This window comes from Petromyzon marinus, chromosome 50 (genome assembly GCF_048934315.1).
Source record: "Petromyzon marinus isolate PM22_M1 ecotype Great Lakes invasive population chromosome 50, UKy_Petmar_22M1.pri1.0, whole genome shotgun sequence".
Lineage (NCBI taxonomy): Eukaryota > Metazoa > Chordata > Hyperoartia > Petromyzontiformes > Petromyzontidae > Petromyzon > Petromyzon marinus.
Window position 1 is genome coordinate 5,718,085 of NC_133716.1, and position 16,563 is coordinate 5,734,647.

A 16,563-nucleotide genomic window follows, 5' to 3' on the forward strand; every position below is an offset into this window, starting at 1 on the left:
GGGTGGATGAAGGGCGACACGTGGGCAACGTGGGGGCGGGGGAGGAGATCTAATAAACTCGCCACTGTTGCCTAAATCCGCTGCACCAGGAGATCGTTTCGAGTGCTACGCTGTCTGTCACACCGCCCGCCGTGGCAGCGCGAGAGCTATAGGCGCCACGGTGGCTAGGAGATGTTAACTACCTCGCCTGGTATACAGGAGGTCGTGGGTTCGATCCCGACCCTGACGCCTGCTGTATATTTGGCGTGTTCGTCTCTCTCCCTGTGGTTGCGTGGATTTTTCTCCGGCTCCTCCGGTTTTTCCCTCGACATTTACAATCGACATCACGCGTTCACAGCATTTGGCTGCTTTACATGTCCGGGTGATGATGATGATGATAATCAGCCCACTTCGTTGTGAGCTATCCTACATTCGTGGTGGCCAGGTCACTTCTGAAAAAGAGCTACATAGTTCAGTGGGTCCTTGCCTGGTAATTATTAAAAAAAACTAAAATCGAATAGAAATACATTATTAAGGGCCCTGAAAAGTGACCGAGGTTCGTTTATTCAAGGGAGAGGAGTGGAAGGAGTGTGGGCGGGGGGGGGGGACACAGTGGTGAGAACAAATGTTAAAAGCGAGGGGCTTCCAGAGGTTTCCTCAAGGGAAGACGAGCAAAAAGGCACCAGTGTAAACAAGCTAAATAAAGTAATTAATTAAACATCACTGAACACTCAATTGTGCAGGAGACTTAGTTTGGCTCCATGAGACTTCCATAGACATTAACTCTGAACGCCGTGAATCCTAAGGGACCTCTTAGTCTGCCTCTCATGAGCCTTAGATATTCACACTTAACACTGTGAATCCTGCAGGAGCTTTAGTCTGGCTCTGAGCCTTAGATATTCACACAACACTGAATCCTACAGGAGCTTTAGTCTGGCTCTGAGCCTTAGATATTCACACTTAACACTGTGAATCCTACAGGAGCTTTAGTCTGCCTCTTATTACCCTTAGATATTCACACTTAACACTGTGAATCCTACAGGAGCTTTAGTCTGCCTCTTATTACCCTTAGATATTCACACTTAACACTGTGAATCCTACAGGAGCTTTAGTCTGGCTCTATGAGCCTTAGATATTCACACTTAACACTGTGAATCTTACAGGAGTTTTAGTCTGGCTCTATGAGCCTAAGGGTTTAACGCTAAAGCCAATGAGTCTTAGAGGAACTCTTTGTCTGGCCATACGAGCGTTGTATTATTAACGCCGAGAACTCTCAATGTAGCCGAGTCGCCGTAATGACCACGTGGGAATCGAACTCAGGCCGCCGGGTTCGGAACGCAGTGCGCTTCTTTGAAACCATAACCATCATCAGCCAGGGTCAATCAGCCAAGACAAAAGCAAAAGATCCCCGTGTAGCTTACACAGCCTATTGGGGCAAGTGCTGTTAGCGTGCTGTTAGCGTGCTGTTAGCGTGCACCTATGAAGGCTGGCACAGTACACGAGGGGGTGGGTTGCCAGCACCACGCCCGACTGCCTTTGTCTCCCTTACGGCGATGTTTACACACCGCACCAGGTACTCATCTGAGGCCGAGTTAACCTCGCGGAGGCCCGGCACCGGTTCAGATAATCGTCACTTGTGTTTACATTGAGCGGGAGTCGAACTCGGGCCGCGGGGGGGGGGGGGGGGGAGCTTCGTAGCGCGGTGTGCTAACCACTACGCCGTGGACGCGTGGATTTGTCTCTGGGTCCTCCGGTTTTTTCCCTCCACATCTAGAAGCACGTGCCAAGAGGATTTGGCTGCTGCTATCAATTTGCACGCGACAAGCCACTTCGTTGCGCTATCATTTGTGGCCAGGTCGCTTCTGTCCGTAATCGGCGACGTGCTGGGCAATCGCCCTTGCGCCATGGCACGCAGAGAGGCCAGAGAGGTATGTGCTCTGAGAAGAAGGGCCCGTTTCCCGAAACGTCGGACGTTACATCTTTTTTTGGATGATATATTACATTTTAAGGCCACGGTGTCATTGATGAACGTGTTGAGTTTTTGTCATTGTCATTGTTGTTGTTGTTGTTTTTACTCATCTTAACGGTGCGTGAACGATGCCGTTAACCCGTGTGTGTTCTCGAGTCCACGTCGTTCCTTGATTTCCGTCTCGCCCGTTTTTTGTTTTTAAAAACGGCGCAGCTCCCAGTGCCGCGTAGCGCAAACGTTTCCCTTTTTCGCGATGCGCATTTGTCGCCACCAATGCCAGCGGCATGCCCTAACCGAATGTCGTGGCCGGCTGGGCACCCACTGATGAAACAAAAATAAACTCATTCCCACCCCCCCCACCGGCCCCCCCCCCCACTCAAAAGAATAACGTCAAAATAATATAACATCTTAAAACAGACAAAACATATTGATACGCGAGTCTAGAACTTTTATATTGAACGATAATTATGTGCTCACAGCGACAATAAATGAATAAAACGACTTCTGCCAAAATATCCCCCCCCAAGCAGAACCTTCCAGAAAAGAGTTGCAAGATTTGGGAAAGAGTTTTTTTAGCTCCAATCAAACTTGGGATCTTTCTTACAGTCTATTTACGCGCGCGCACGCACACTACTGACTCACTGCCCCGATATAAAACGATTAAGCGCCGCACATGCGTGCGGTGCGTGTGTGCGTGTGGGTGTGTATTTACACATTAGGTCGACTCAGTCTCAAATGAGTACCTGGTGCGGTGTGTAAACATCGCCACTGGGGAAACAAAGGCGGCCGGGCGTGGTGCTGGCCACCCACCCCCTCGTGTGCCGTGCCGGCCTTCATAGGTGCTCGCTAACAGCACTTGCCCCAACAGTCTGTTCAGGCTATACAGGGGATCTTGGACTTTGTTATTTACACGTACAAGTGGGAGAGTGGTAGTGGTAGCGGTTCGTACGCTGTGCTATGAACCCGGCCACCCGAGTTCGATTCCCGCTCACGGCCAACACCAGTGACGATTATCCGAACCGGTCCTTGGCCTCCCTGAGGTCGACTCGGCCTTCAATGAGTACCTGGTGCAGTGTGTAAAAACATCACCACTGGGAAGACAAAGGCAGTCGGGCCTGATGCTGGCCACCCACAACCGCGTGTGCCGTCGTATGTGCTCGCAAACGGCACTTGGCCCAACAAGCCTGTTAAGGCTACACGGGGGAACTTTGTCTCTCTTTTGTATATTTACACGCGTGCATTCCACGTGCACAATCTGGCCACAGTATCTGGTTGTCGCCCAATGTTACAAACACAACTCTCCCTGCTTTTCCCCATTATATATATTTGTTATTCTCGCGCTGTCATGCGATTACTTTGGGAGCTCTACCCGCGGAGTAGTGCGATGTTAACCCTGTCCGTGTTAGAGAACGGCACGTAGAAGTGGACATCACGGAGCTGCCTCAGAGGTCCCATTAAGTGACCCAGGGTCAACACAGCAGGGGGTGATGGGGTTGGTTTGGGCGGCACTTTCCCACCAGCCCCGCCATTTTCGCCGCATGAAGATCAAACTGAGATTTGCCAGTCTCACGGTGGCGATGGTTCATCCAAATGTAAAGCTGCAGAATCAATTTTAACGCGATGGATTTGTTGTGCCCGTCGCCGCTCGCGACGGGGCCATGGCCCATCAACTCACTGCAATTGAGAACCACCGGTTTAATCGCACGAGGTCTCTGTCTAAGCCTATGGGGTCTTTATGCGAGTTTGTGCTTCTCTATGCGAGTCTATGCGTCTCTGTTGTGAGCCATTGGTGACGGGGTTGAGAGCATTAACATAACGGGTCGTGGCTGAAACCTGGATTTGAACCCAGGCTCTCAGCGGTGCCCCTTAGCTCCGAGCCAGCCGGTCACATCTCCAGTGAACTTTTTGAACCCTCACACACAAAGACAAAGATTCTCCGTATATCCTGAACAGATTATTGGGGCAAGTGCTGTTATAGCGAGTAGCACCGGTGAAGACCGGCACGGCACACGAGGTGGTGGGTGGCCAGCATGACGCCCGGCCACCTTTGTCTCCCTAGTAACTAGGTTTACACATTTCACTGGATACTCATTTGAGATTAAATCAACAGAGGGGAGGGCCCAGGACTGGTTCAGATAATGACACACACACACACACGTGCACACACTCGAACACAAGACACCAACCCCACTGATACCTGCACAGGTGCTCGCTAACAGAGTGTTCCCACCTTGATCAAACACCTTGACACAGCTTCACTAACACACCTGCCTTGTCTTTACTAAAAAACAAGTCTTACACCTTCAGTTACACACCTGTGTTACGCACCTGTGTTACGCACCTGTGTTACGCACCTGTGTTATGCACCTGTGTTACACACCTGTGTTACACACCTGTGTTACGCACCTGTGTTACACACCTGTGTTACACACCTGTGTTACGCACCTGTGTTACACACCTGTGTTACGCACCTGTGTTACGCACCTGTGTTACACACCTGTGTTACGCACCTGTGTTACACACCTGTGTTACGCACCTACACTGGCACACCTGTGTTACACACCTGTGTTACGCACCTGTGTTACACACCTGTGTTACACACCTGTGTTACACACCTGTGTTACGCACCTGTGTTACGCACCTACACTGGCACACCTGTGTTACACGCCCATATTAACACGTCTTGCACTTTCATTTAGGGGCCGTCCATAAATGACGTCACGCGATTCTGGACGATTTTTGACCCCCCCCCCCCCTCGTCACACGGCGTCACAAAAAGTCAGCCACCCCCCCTCAAATATGACGTCACAAAGCTCTGCCCCCACCCCCCCCCCAAAAAAAATGCTTCAAATCGCTTTAAACTATTGTCATTGTAGTGCGTATTTAATGTGGCGCTGCACTCTGATGTTGTAGGAGAAAACATTTATTAAAAAGTCTATTTAATTAAGTAGAACGTGTTGTCTATATTTATTTAAAGTTGCGCATTTTGACGTGACGTCGCATGACGTCATTTATGGCCGGCCCCTTACACATCTGTCTGACACGCCTACACTGGGACACACCACCCCTGTGGTGTTACATGCCTTCACCAAAACACCCGTCCCATTTCACGTCCATTAGCCCTCCCGCCTGTAACGATCACCTACCTGCCTTGGCATCAGGAACTATTCACCCCTCCCCCCTCTCTTCCAGCCGGCCAATCAAATGTCACGATTCAGCATCGCGATGATCAATTCTTGTTTTTAACACTTCGACCTAGAATAACACGTCACCCATCGTCGTCGTCGTCATCATCAGCTCCGGTCGATCCACTGCTGGATGAAGGCCTCCCCAAGCGGCCACCGTGTCTCACTATCCTGCGACGTTCAGCATTCCCATCTGTTGGCGGAATTGTTCACGTCGACGACCACGTTGCTGAACGATGCCGACCCGGGGACCCACATCTTAAAGAGAGGGGGCCCCTTGCCTATGACGTCTGGAAGTTCAGATGGTTCAAGCAGGCTCGACCCTGCTGATGAGACACTGAATGTCGAAACCGGGCCCAGCGTTTCGCTTGTATTGAACCAATACCGCTGGAAGCATGCCGCTCATAAGGAGGCTGTGTGGTTGATGGGAAGCTGTCAAGGTTATGCAGAGAGACGGATGTAAAATATATGCAGTGGGGTGGGGATTTTGCGATATACTTATTTAGAGTTTGTTCCTCACATTCTCCGGCGACGACACTCACGATTCTGGGCGTCTTTCCATGCGCGTGAGAAGCCACTACACGGGGCGATCATTTTTACAGTAATTTTTCTGTGCTATAAATATTCTTGGATCTTTCGGTAAAGTCACCACGTAGAAGGAAAACAATAAAATAATAAAAAATATATAAAACAATAAAATTCTCACGACTTTTCGACTGCAACACAAGCAATCATCATCAGGTGTGAAAACCACAGCAAGAAAATTTGAAAAAAGTGGCGTTTTTTTTATACTTTAGCACCACGGAGAGCGATTTGACAGTCTGTTCAGATGGACGAGTCCATCTATGTTCGGAAAACAGGGTTGCGGTCTGAAAGCCACCTTAAGCGTGATCAATCAAAAATTTTGCTGTGCTAGTTACACCTGATGACGGAAGCTTGTGTTGCCTCCGAAGCGTCGTGATTCGATTAACTTTATGTTTTTTTTATTTTTACTTACGTGACTTTACCGAAAGAACTAAAGAGTAAGTGCGATCATTTGGCATAGCCAGGTTGCTTCCGAAAAAGAGCTATACAGCTCAGGTGGGCCTTATACCTGGGCAAAATAAAAATAGTTCGTCTGCCCCACGTCACGAAGGTCGGTGCTCGACAACCCATCGAGAAAGCTCCACCCACGGCATCGAACGGGGCGAAACGGACAAATTCACGAACCGTGCTTTTTTTGCTTTGTTGGCGTTTTTGCAGAACGGCACCACGGGCGGGCCCCGCATCGTCTCGTCCCCCGCATCGTCTCGTCCCCCCCCCCCCACGCCACCGCCGGCGCCGCCCGGCGGCCACCGCTGGGGCCTCTCGCCGAGCCGCGCTTCCCAGACGCCGAGGCCGTGGCACATTCCTCAACTCGCACGGTTCGAGCGGCAACGGCGGCAACGGCGGCTTCCGCCCCGGGGAGAAAATGTGGAATTTTGCCTCCTCCGCCTCCCTCCTACACCTCTGCTTTCTCCTCCAGTGGCGAAGATGTTAACTACCTCGCCTGGTTTGCAGGAGGTCATCGGTTCGATCCTGACCCTGACGCGTGCTGTATATTTGCAGTTTGCATGTCTCTGCCCGTGGTCGCGTGGATTTTTCTCCGGGGCCCTCCCGGTTTTTCCCTCCACATTTAGAATCGACGTGTCTTTTGAGTATTTGGCTGCTTGAAATTTCCACGTGATAAGCCACTTCAATGCCCAGGTGACTCCCGAAAAAGAGCTACATAGCTCAGCGGGGCCTTACCTGGTAAAATAAAAAGTCCAGTTAAAAAAATAAAATTCTTCAGCTTTAAGAACAAGACGCATTTCTCGGTTGAACGCGCCGCTAACCCATTTGGCACCGGCTCTGAACAAAGGAACCCACTGTGGATTCCGGGGGAGTTTCGTGCCTCGTGCATCACGGCGGGGGCACGGCGGTGAGCACACCGAACCAAAGTGGTGAGCGAGCGATACCCAAACCTGTCCTGGATGCACCAGGGTCCCCATATCAACCCTGCGATGGCACCAAGACAGAGAGACCCACAGACTCACATTACAGACCCATAGACGTAGAGAGACCCGTGTATTCACGGAGCCCAAGACTGCCGCAGAGAACCACAGGCTCGTATAGAGGACCCACAGATTTGCATATAGACCCATACGCAGACTTACACAGAGACCCACAGACTTCACGTGGAGACCCACAGACGAACAACAACGTAGTTGCGGGCTACATATATCATAAAGTCAGAGGTCAGCAGACGGACGGCTGAGATCAGTCCGTGCGAGTCTTTACAATTGAAGCATTCACTGGGCACGCACATACCGCGTGCATGCACGAGCAAAAGACAAAGATCCCCCGTGTTGCCTGCACAGACTGTTGGGGCAAGTGCTGTTAGCGAGTAGCACCTATGAAGGCCGGAACGACACGCGAGGGGGTGGGTGGCCAGCACCATGCCCGTGTACACACACGCGTGCCAACGCGCGTACACACACGTCCGCCCACACAGTGGCCGAAGTACTGTGTTCGACCATTGTGAACGCGACATTTACGTTATTTATTATTTATATGTTATAATTATTTATTTCACAACCGTCCATTTCATTCTATTGGGTCCTTTTTTATATATATACTCTGAATGGAGCACGAAAAATACTGTGCTGGAAAAGAATCAAATACTTGTGGTGGGGAAAGGGAAGAATATAGTGGCATCGTTGGCTATGTCATACGGCCACATTTTATTTCCGATTTGTTTAACTTTCTTACACTTCGCACTCCTATAACGTGGTTGTGTTATTGTTTGTTGTCGTGACGTTCTGACCACGTTCCCCGACTGGACATCTGTGAAAAAGAGATTTGTGGCTTATCGGATTCGCCCAGCATTAATAAAGACAGTATTCTGATTTTAAATGTCAGGACAATTGTGCCCCACCCCCGTTATTCCCAACGCACTGTCGCGGCGACGTCACGTGATGTGTGCAGCGAGCAGTGCACGAGCCTGCGTCGGGACAATGACCTAACGGAACGGAGACATCACAGAACTACTTCTGAGGTCACGTGGAGCAACCCCTCACCCGGCACAGTCAGGGGGCATCTGCACTCTGACCCATGTGCCCTAGAGCAGAGATATATTGATCACATTCTCATCAGATATATATTCTCGTACCTCCAATTAGCACGGTCGGCTACTTAAGTTGCAAAAGAGGTTCAATATACTTACACATGTGTATATATATATTTTTTACATTCTCAGACTGCTGAATTATCTTGCCATGATCGACGACTGGGCTGAGACCATCAACTTGCGAGCCGGGCGGTGGCGGTGGTGGCTACACTCCTGCACGTGGCTGCCTATATTCCAGCAGTGTGGAAGCAGCAGCAGTAGCAGCGTGGGTTGGTGGATCACACAGAGATGCTGTGTGAAACTCCCTTCCCTCCGTCGGCGTCGAGGAGGTGCCGTACCCTGGCTCACCACGAGAAGGCGGTCCAGCAAGTGGACGAATCGCCATCTGTTTCTGTCAGTTCGGGGATAGAGCGTTTCCCCCTTTACGCAAGGCGTGGGTTTTCTTTGGGTGCTCCGGTTTCCTCCCGCTTGCATAATAATAAACTCATAATGAATCTGCTGAAAACATCTTAACATGAAAATCTAATGTAGATGCAGGACCCTCCTGAAAAAAACATATTCACGCGACTTAATGTGGCTTTCCTTGGTGAATAAGTAAACATTTTTCTTTCGTACGGCTGCTGATGTAGACTACAATTTCACATTCAGGTGGTCAAGCACAGACGACCGCGTCGGGAGCAAGCGGAGTGTATCGGCGCTGCGACGTCTCCTTCGTATTTGTGGATCGGGGGGCATTTTGCGTCGTTGTACGGTTCCAGATTATTTGTGGGTGGTTGAAACCCGGATTTGAACCGGTGACCCTAGCGGTGTCGACTCGGCGCCCGTCCTCCGCGCCACGCAGCCGGGTGTGTGCCACCACTGGGTAGCGGTGGCAACTCCTTAAAAGCAGACATTCGCCAAACGATTCCATTGCGAGCCAGACCAACTCAAATCCACCAACAATACCACGAGAAAATGTAAAGCTCACCTGTTTCTCCATTCCCTCCGCTGCTTTCCGTGTCTCCCCCTACCGTTTCGTGATCCCTAAGCGACCCTCCCCCTCCTCTATCGCGATTACTCATTCCTCGGTGCTTGCACTGCCCCCTGCCATCGAAATCATTCCATTCTGTCACCGTTCTGCAAGCCGTGTCAAGCGAGTGACGGTGCCCTATAAAGATAGATCAGATTTACCCAATACTCTCTTGCATACAGTCAACCGACAAGAGGCTCCTTCATTACACGCATGGCATCATCCACCCTCGGACAAAGTGCTCACACATCGTCAAGCCATATGAACGGTGGCATCTTGGGGAGGCTCTCGTCCAGCAGTGGATTGACCCTAGTTGCTGATGATGAAACATACATGGAAGCTTGTCCCTAGACAATTCGCCGGCGTTTACACATGCCACACCGATACCGATGTATTTGGCTCGTGGAGGCCTTCATCCAGTAGTGGACTGACCATGACTACTGATGATGACAACACAGGATCGTTAGCGCACACACACACACAAATGGAATCGCTCCTAAAATCTGCTTAAAAACCTCCTCAATCCCAAGAAGGGGCTGCACTTGGCACTCATCGCCACCAGCATCATCGTCATCATGAGCCATGATCAATCCACTGCTGGATGAAGGCATCCGCGACGTTTACGATCCCAGCCGGCACTTTGTCGCAGCGCGGGCGTGATGCCAACAGCTGACCGCCTGGGAAACCCGACGACGAGTCTGGATCCTCGCTGAACGATCACCAAGGTTACACGAACGCGGCGTGCGATTGGGTCGGTCCGGGCCTCGTGTGGTGGCCAATGTTCGTGCGGTGGCAGCCAGCGGGGTGGGGGGGGGGGATTGTGATGACATCATTGTTCGGAATTGTTGCTTCTCCTTTCTCATCGGAGTGAGCTGTAACAGGATAATTTTAATCTGCCACAGAATGAATGATAGATTATGTCAATGCTTTAGGCCCATATATGAAGTAATTGGGCACGGCTTTGCCCGTGTAAGGAATACTGGAACGGGAATTGACGGATTTGTTACGATGAAATGCTTGATTAAACGGGAATCGACCGATTTTTAACAATACAAAGCTTAATCTTTGCTCCAACACATAGGCAGATGTATTCAAAATAGCATAGCCATGCTTGATCCATGCTCGAACAATATTTTGAATACCTGTGTGTGTGTTCGAGCATGGCTATGATATTTTGGCTCGATGATATATGGATCGCACCTTAATTTCTGGATCTAAAGAGATGATAAAAAAAATCCCGATATCAGGCCGCCCCTTGACACCGCTTGTCATCCTTCCGCATGGAGATACTTTATCATTCATTCTATTGCGGATGCATTATACATCCTGTTACAGGTCTCATCCCAGTCGTGGTTCATAATCGTCGCACGTTTGTATGTCTGCGCGTGCAGTGGTTAACTTTTTTTAAGGAGGGTTCTGCTTCTACATTGTTTTTTTATATCAAGAGATGATCAGTTTATCTTTGTTATTATTATACACGTGGGAGGGTGGAAATCAGAGCACCCGAGTTACTCCCGCAAATGACAAACGAGTCGCCCTCTGTTTTCTAACACCCCGCCCCCAACGCTGTCCTGTGATTGGAACCATTCGGCCAACGTTGAGCCAACGTTCCATGTTTACTGAGACATCACACACAAACAAAGATGCCCCGTATAGCCTTAGCAGACTGTCGGGACAAGTGCTGTTATCGAGCATCTATGAAGGCCGGCACGGCACACGAGGGGGGGGGGAGGGAGGGTGGGCCAACCACCACGCCCGAGCCGCCTTTGTCTCCCCAGTGAACGATGTTTACACATCGCACCAGGTGCTCATTTGAGGCCAAGTCGACCTAGGGTAGGCCCTGGACTGGTTCAGATAATCGTCACCGGCGTTGGCCACGAACGGGAATCGAGCACGGGTCGCCTGGTTCATAGCGCGGCGTAGCGCTACCCGCTACCCTACGCCATCACGTACACACACACACGCGCGCACACACGATGTTTATGAATGGATCACCCTGTAAGTGTATGTAATTAGTACACGCGTTCACAACAGGAGTTTTTTTGTTCACAACTTGTGGCCGCAACGTCTAAAGACTTTCACGCAATCATTAACTACAAAGTAAATGCTTACTGCACGACAATTGACCTTGTTGGGAAATCTGCGGTCGCACAGCAGTTATCACTCTCCACCATAAACCTGGCGACCCGAGTTCGATTCCCAGCCACAGCTAACATCAGCTGGCGAGTGATATCCAAACCGGTCACGGAAACCTCCCCACCGATCCGCACTGCATGACCAGCGTGGTAAAGTATGGTCCAACAACCCCCCCCCCCCCCCCCCCCCCACCGTGACAGACACGCCGTAGGGAGGCTTGTCATCCAGCAGTGGATCGACACAAGGCTTGTGCATTGTCAGTCGGCAGTGGGACTGACCAAGAGAGGCTATGGATGATCATGTATTTGCTTAGCAGAGGCTCAAGCAATGTCCAGCCTCTCCAAGGAGGGTCCCCCCCCGTGATCAACACGATGTCGCGTAAACCCTGACACCAAGCGGCAAGCATCGTAAACGCCACCACCCTCAAAATACTGACACGTCCTGAATATTTAACACGCAGGGTTAAAGTTGGCACGTTCACAATATCAACTCTCGTTTGTTCAAACACTTCACCAAATGTCATTCACGACTTTTTTTTTGGTGCGGTCAATTATCTGGGTTTTTTTATTTTGCCCCAAAACTTCTTACAAAATAATCATAATAATTTAGGGTCCATTGTCGACCCACTGCTGGGTGAAAGAAGCTACCACCTGTCATCATCATCGCCACTCCCTTGCCAGCATCAGTTCACAGATGTCACTCGCCACCGGTATTAGCCACGGCCAGGAATCAAATCCGGGTGGCCGGACTTCGTAGCGTGTCGCGCTCGCCATTGCACGCTAACCGCTCCGAACTAACCGATGCACCCTCACCCCTGCGATTTAACCGCTGCGCACTAAACCCTGCGAGTTAACTGCTACACCCTCACCCCTGCGATTTAACCGCTGCACACTAAACCCCGCGAGTTAACTGCTGCACACTAAACCCTGCGAGTTAACTGCTGCACACTAACCCCTGCGAGTTAACCGCTGCACACTAAACCCTGCGAGTTAACTGCTACACCCTCACCCCTGCGATTTAACCGCTGCACACTAAACCCGGCGAGTTAACTGCTAAACACTAATCCCTGCGAGTTAACCGCTGCACACTAACCCCTGCGAGTTAACCGCTGCACACTAAACCCTGCGAGTTAACTGCTACACACTAACCCCTGCGAGTTAACTGCTGCACACTAAACCCTGCGAGTTAACTGCTACACCCTAACCCCTGCGAGTTAACTGCTGCACACTAAACCCTGCGAGTTAACTGCTGCACACTAACCCCTGCGAGTTAACTACTGCACACGAAACCCTGCGAGTTAACTACTGCACACTAAACCCTGCGAGTTAACTGCTGCACACTAACCCCTGCGAGTTAACTACTGCACACTAAACCCTGCGAGTTAACTGCTACACACTAAACCCTGCGAGTTAACTGCTGCGCACTAAAACCCTGCGAGTTCACCACTCAAGCCGCATGGAACCCGTCGAAACGACGAGAACTCGTGCGGACGAGCGAGCAGGTGGACGGCGATCCCGCACAACAACGGGCGCGTCGCTAAAAATAGCGCCGACGACGGCGCCGGCCGTGAAAGTAATGGTCGGCGGAGGTCGCCGGATCGTTCCGATCACCCGGCGCGGCAGCTGGAAACAACGGTGGCAAGTTTATTAAATGCCCCCCCCACCCCGCCCCCGGCCGCAATGCCCCCGCCCTCTGTCCACCCAGCAGGGTCAAGAGGTTTCACCCCTACGGACGGCGAGTCGATGGGCAGGTCGCGTTTGGTGGGGTCAATTGCGGTCGTGCCTAGATCTATAAAGCGCCTCAATGCAAGGCGCTTCACCACGATTATACACTTGCACGTGGGTTGATAGCGGTTGAAATAGTGGGGTCCAGTGCAGTGTACGGCCACTGTTGAAGAGTAGGCCAAAAATGAGCGAGGTTCATTGTCAACAGCTTAGGCTCACAGAACCAGAACAAGGTGCTGTTAGACATTAAGTGTTAACTCCACGTGTGGTAAGGTAGAGTGTGGATGGTGCTTGACAACTCTTTCGAGGCGTACCGACCGGCGTGGAAGAGTAGGCCAAAAACACCCTGTGGAGTAACAGCTCTCTAGAGCGTCCTCAAGCGGAGGCCCTTCTGCCAGCAGTGGCGTGAGCGAGCAGTTGCAGGGACTGCGCCTTCTACCCGGGGGGGGGGGGTTAATTTTGACGTTCACTCCGTTTCATCATGGCCAGTCCTTTCAACAGTCGAGCAAAGGTCCGAGCCAGCAAGGCTTCGTGAGCAACTATGAAGCGCTACTTGGCGGAACGCGAAACATTACGCAAAGCTCCCCCGCATAGCCCGTAACAAACTGTTGGGGCGAGGGCCGTTGGCGAGTGGCACCTATGAAGACCGGCACGGCACACGAGCGGCTGGGTGGCCAGCACCACGCCCGGGGCCGCCTTTGTATGTCTGGGCGTGCAGTGGCGATGTTTACACACCGCTACACCAGGTCACTCATTTGAGGCCGAGGCGAAGAGGCCCAGGACGGGTTCGGGCAATCGTCACCGGTGTTGGTCCGCGAGCGGGAATCAAACTCGGGTCGCCGGGTTTTTGTAGCGCAGTCGCGATCCAACCGCTCCCGCTAGACCACCGTCACCCCCACGCTGCCAGCATGCGCAGACTATTTTACTACGCGGGCGCTCGACACGGCGCTGCTTACACGGCCTGCGATCACTGCCAACGAGCAGGCTTTTCCAATGTACGCCGCATTCTCTCGATTATAAGACGCACTTGGTGTTCTGTATGTTAAGCGCAAAGGATGGAGGGGGTGGGGTGTCTTAGAACCAGGTAATGGGTGCGAGGCCACGTTTGGTTTAAGCGCTGCGAGCGAACTTTCTGACCCCGTAGGCCCCCCTTACTTAGACGTCTGTGGAAAAAAAAGAGCTTCATAGCCCATTGGATTTCCTCCAGTCCAAATAAAGACTCTGCTTAAACTTTATTGATACAGGGCACAAGATTGGGGGGGGGGGGGGGGGGCGGTGGGGGCTGCCTCACTCGACCCGGCATTTAATTCCACCTGGAATAGTCTGGAATTCTGTTCCGGGAGAAAAATAAAAAAAATTGGCACCTAGCCATATCCATCTTCGCCTTACTTTGCCCCAAACATGTTCGTAGGATTATAGGAATATTGGGTATAATAATAATACAGGATTACCATTTTTGTTATCGTAGACAGGCATATCTTGTATATTTAGTGGTAGTGGCTTATGCCGATAGTCCCCACTCCTCCAAGCTCGCTTAGCGCCGCGCCGGAAAACTATTTGGGGCCTGGTCTTACTCCCTTGGTTTCGTCGCATAATCCAGACACACTTATTTATTTTCGGTGGAGAAAAAAAAGGCCAAACTTTTTCTCGCTCGGCCACGATTCTCGCATTCTCCACCCTCGGCCACAGCACGACGAGGGCCAGCGATCTATTAATAACATTCGTTGGCGTTTACTGAGCGAGAGCAATGCAAAAAAAAAACAACCTCACGTATGCAACAAAGCAACAATTTAGCGGGGTCGCGAAACAACGTTTCAAACATTAATTCGCGCTTTCGGCCCCCACTGGGGTGGGCATTGAAACACCTCCGATTGGCATCGGCTGTCTTACGTACGGTGCGAAAGAAGTTCAACGTACGTACGTAGCCAAACGGCCCCCCTCTCCCCGCCCCCGTCCCCGTTCGAAAGCCGATCCTCAGTTGAACGTTGATAAGAACAACAGCAACAGCAGCAGCAGCAAAAAAATCAACGGGACGTTTTGCGCGCTTCGCGCGGAGCTTAACGAGACTGCTTCTCACCGAGATGAATGGCGAGGAGAAAGGGAGCTGCGATCGGTCCGTCCAGTTGCAGAGGAAGCGCGTGCGTGTGCGCGCGCGCGTTGTGTGTGCGCGCGTCCGTGCAGTGGCGAACTGCAGCTGTGAGAACCACTTTCCTTAAAAGTCCAGCGCGCTGCCCGCCGCTCGCATTCCTGACGATCCTCACCGCCCCCCCCCCGTCTCCTCTCCCTCCCTCCCTCCTCCCTCTCCACCCAACTCCAACAGCCACCCACGCGACCCATTCGACCGCCGCCTACCCCCCCCCCCCCTCCGTCTCAACTCAACTACCGCTACTGTAGAAGCAGTAGTCGATTTTATAAAAATTAAAATGTGCGTTAGTTCACCAGCACCCGTCGGCTCTCCGGACCAACATCATCGAGCGGGGAATTATGTTTGAAGCGAGAAAACTCTGCACCGATTTCCACCTCCTGCATCTCATCCGGTCGAGTCCGATTTGTTAAACAAATGTTGCCGAGTTACTGGATATTATTGGCAAGAGCACTCAGTCCCCCCGTATTTTATTTGCTCTATACCCATGATGCCCCACGGTGAGAGATGACGAACGTGTGTGCGGGCAAACGCCACCACGGAGGGATTTTTTCTTTCTGCGGCTGTGCTGCTGTGTACCTCCCCCCCCCCAATGCCGTATTCGGGTCGTGCGCGCGTGCTGTTCGGAACGATGTCCGACGTTTCGCCCCCCTCCCCCCATGCCGGCAGCTCCCACGCGGAAGGAAGCTGTGAATAGATGACGACACGTAACGGTGGCCGTGAAGGCACCGCGTGCGTGCCGGGGTGGCCTTTATCCAGCAGTGGATAGACCGTGCATCGCGCTCATGCCGAGATTCAAAGAATCCATCGCGGTGTTGCAATCTCTTGGTGACCTCACAGCCCGAGCTAACGGTAACCGCGATTCATTCCGTGGGTAGTCTTCCGTCATCGTATTAACCAGGCTCAGACCTGCTTGGCTTTCGATGTCCGATCACAGTTCCCACTTGGAACCTGGGGCCTGATTATGGGCAAACGTTAAAACAAATCGACAAGATGCCTCCTCCGCACACTGGTGACGCTGATATGGGTGATTTGCACAGTAATAGAATTACAGGACCAGCGCAGACCATATTAGGCAATGTACACCCCCTTACATCTCTCGAGTGTGTGTGAGAAATTTTTTGCACGAAAATTACGGAGAGACGCACGCTTAGGAATGAGACTTGTAGCCAAAACGAGGAGGACCGTTGATGAGGAAACGCGCACAGGTTGAAGACGCTTACAAAAGACAAAGACCGATCCACACACACACATATATACACAGACAAAAGATCCACCCCAGTATAGCCTT

The 16,563-nt window shown here is 51.6% G+C and overlaps 1 protein-coding gene across 3 annotated transcripts in view; it reads right to left on the bottom strand.

Annotated features, from left to right (window-relative positions):
- The window catches only part of NEXN (nexilin F-actin binding protein), a 64,872-nt gene that overhangs the window by 21,571 nt on the left and 26,738 nt on the right, over positions 1–16,563 (bottom strand). The window contains exon 1 of one of the 3 annotated variants that reach the window (XM_076074826.1): positions 15,207–15,348. The exons of 1 other annotated variant lie outside the window; for it this stretch is intronic. The gene's annotated coding sequence lies outside the window, so the exon portion shown is untranslated. Of the gene's footprint in view, positions 1–15,206; positions 15,349–16,563 lie in introns of those variants that run through there. One more of the 3 variants, XM_076074830.1, reaches the window with a different exon arrangement.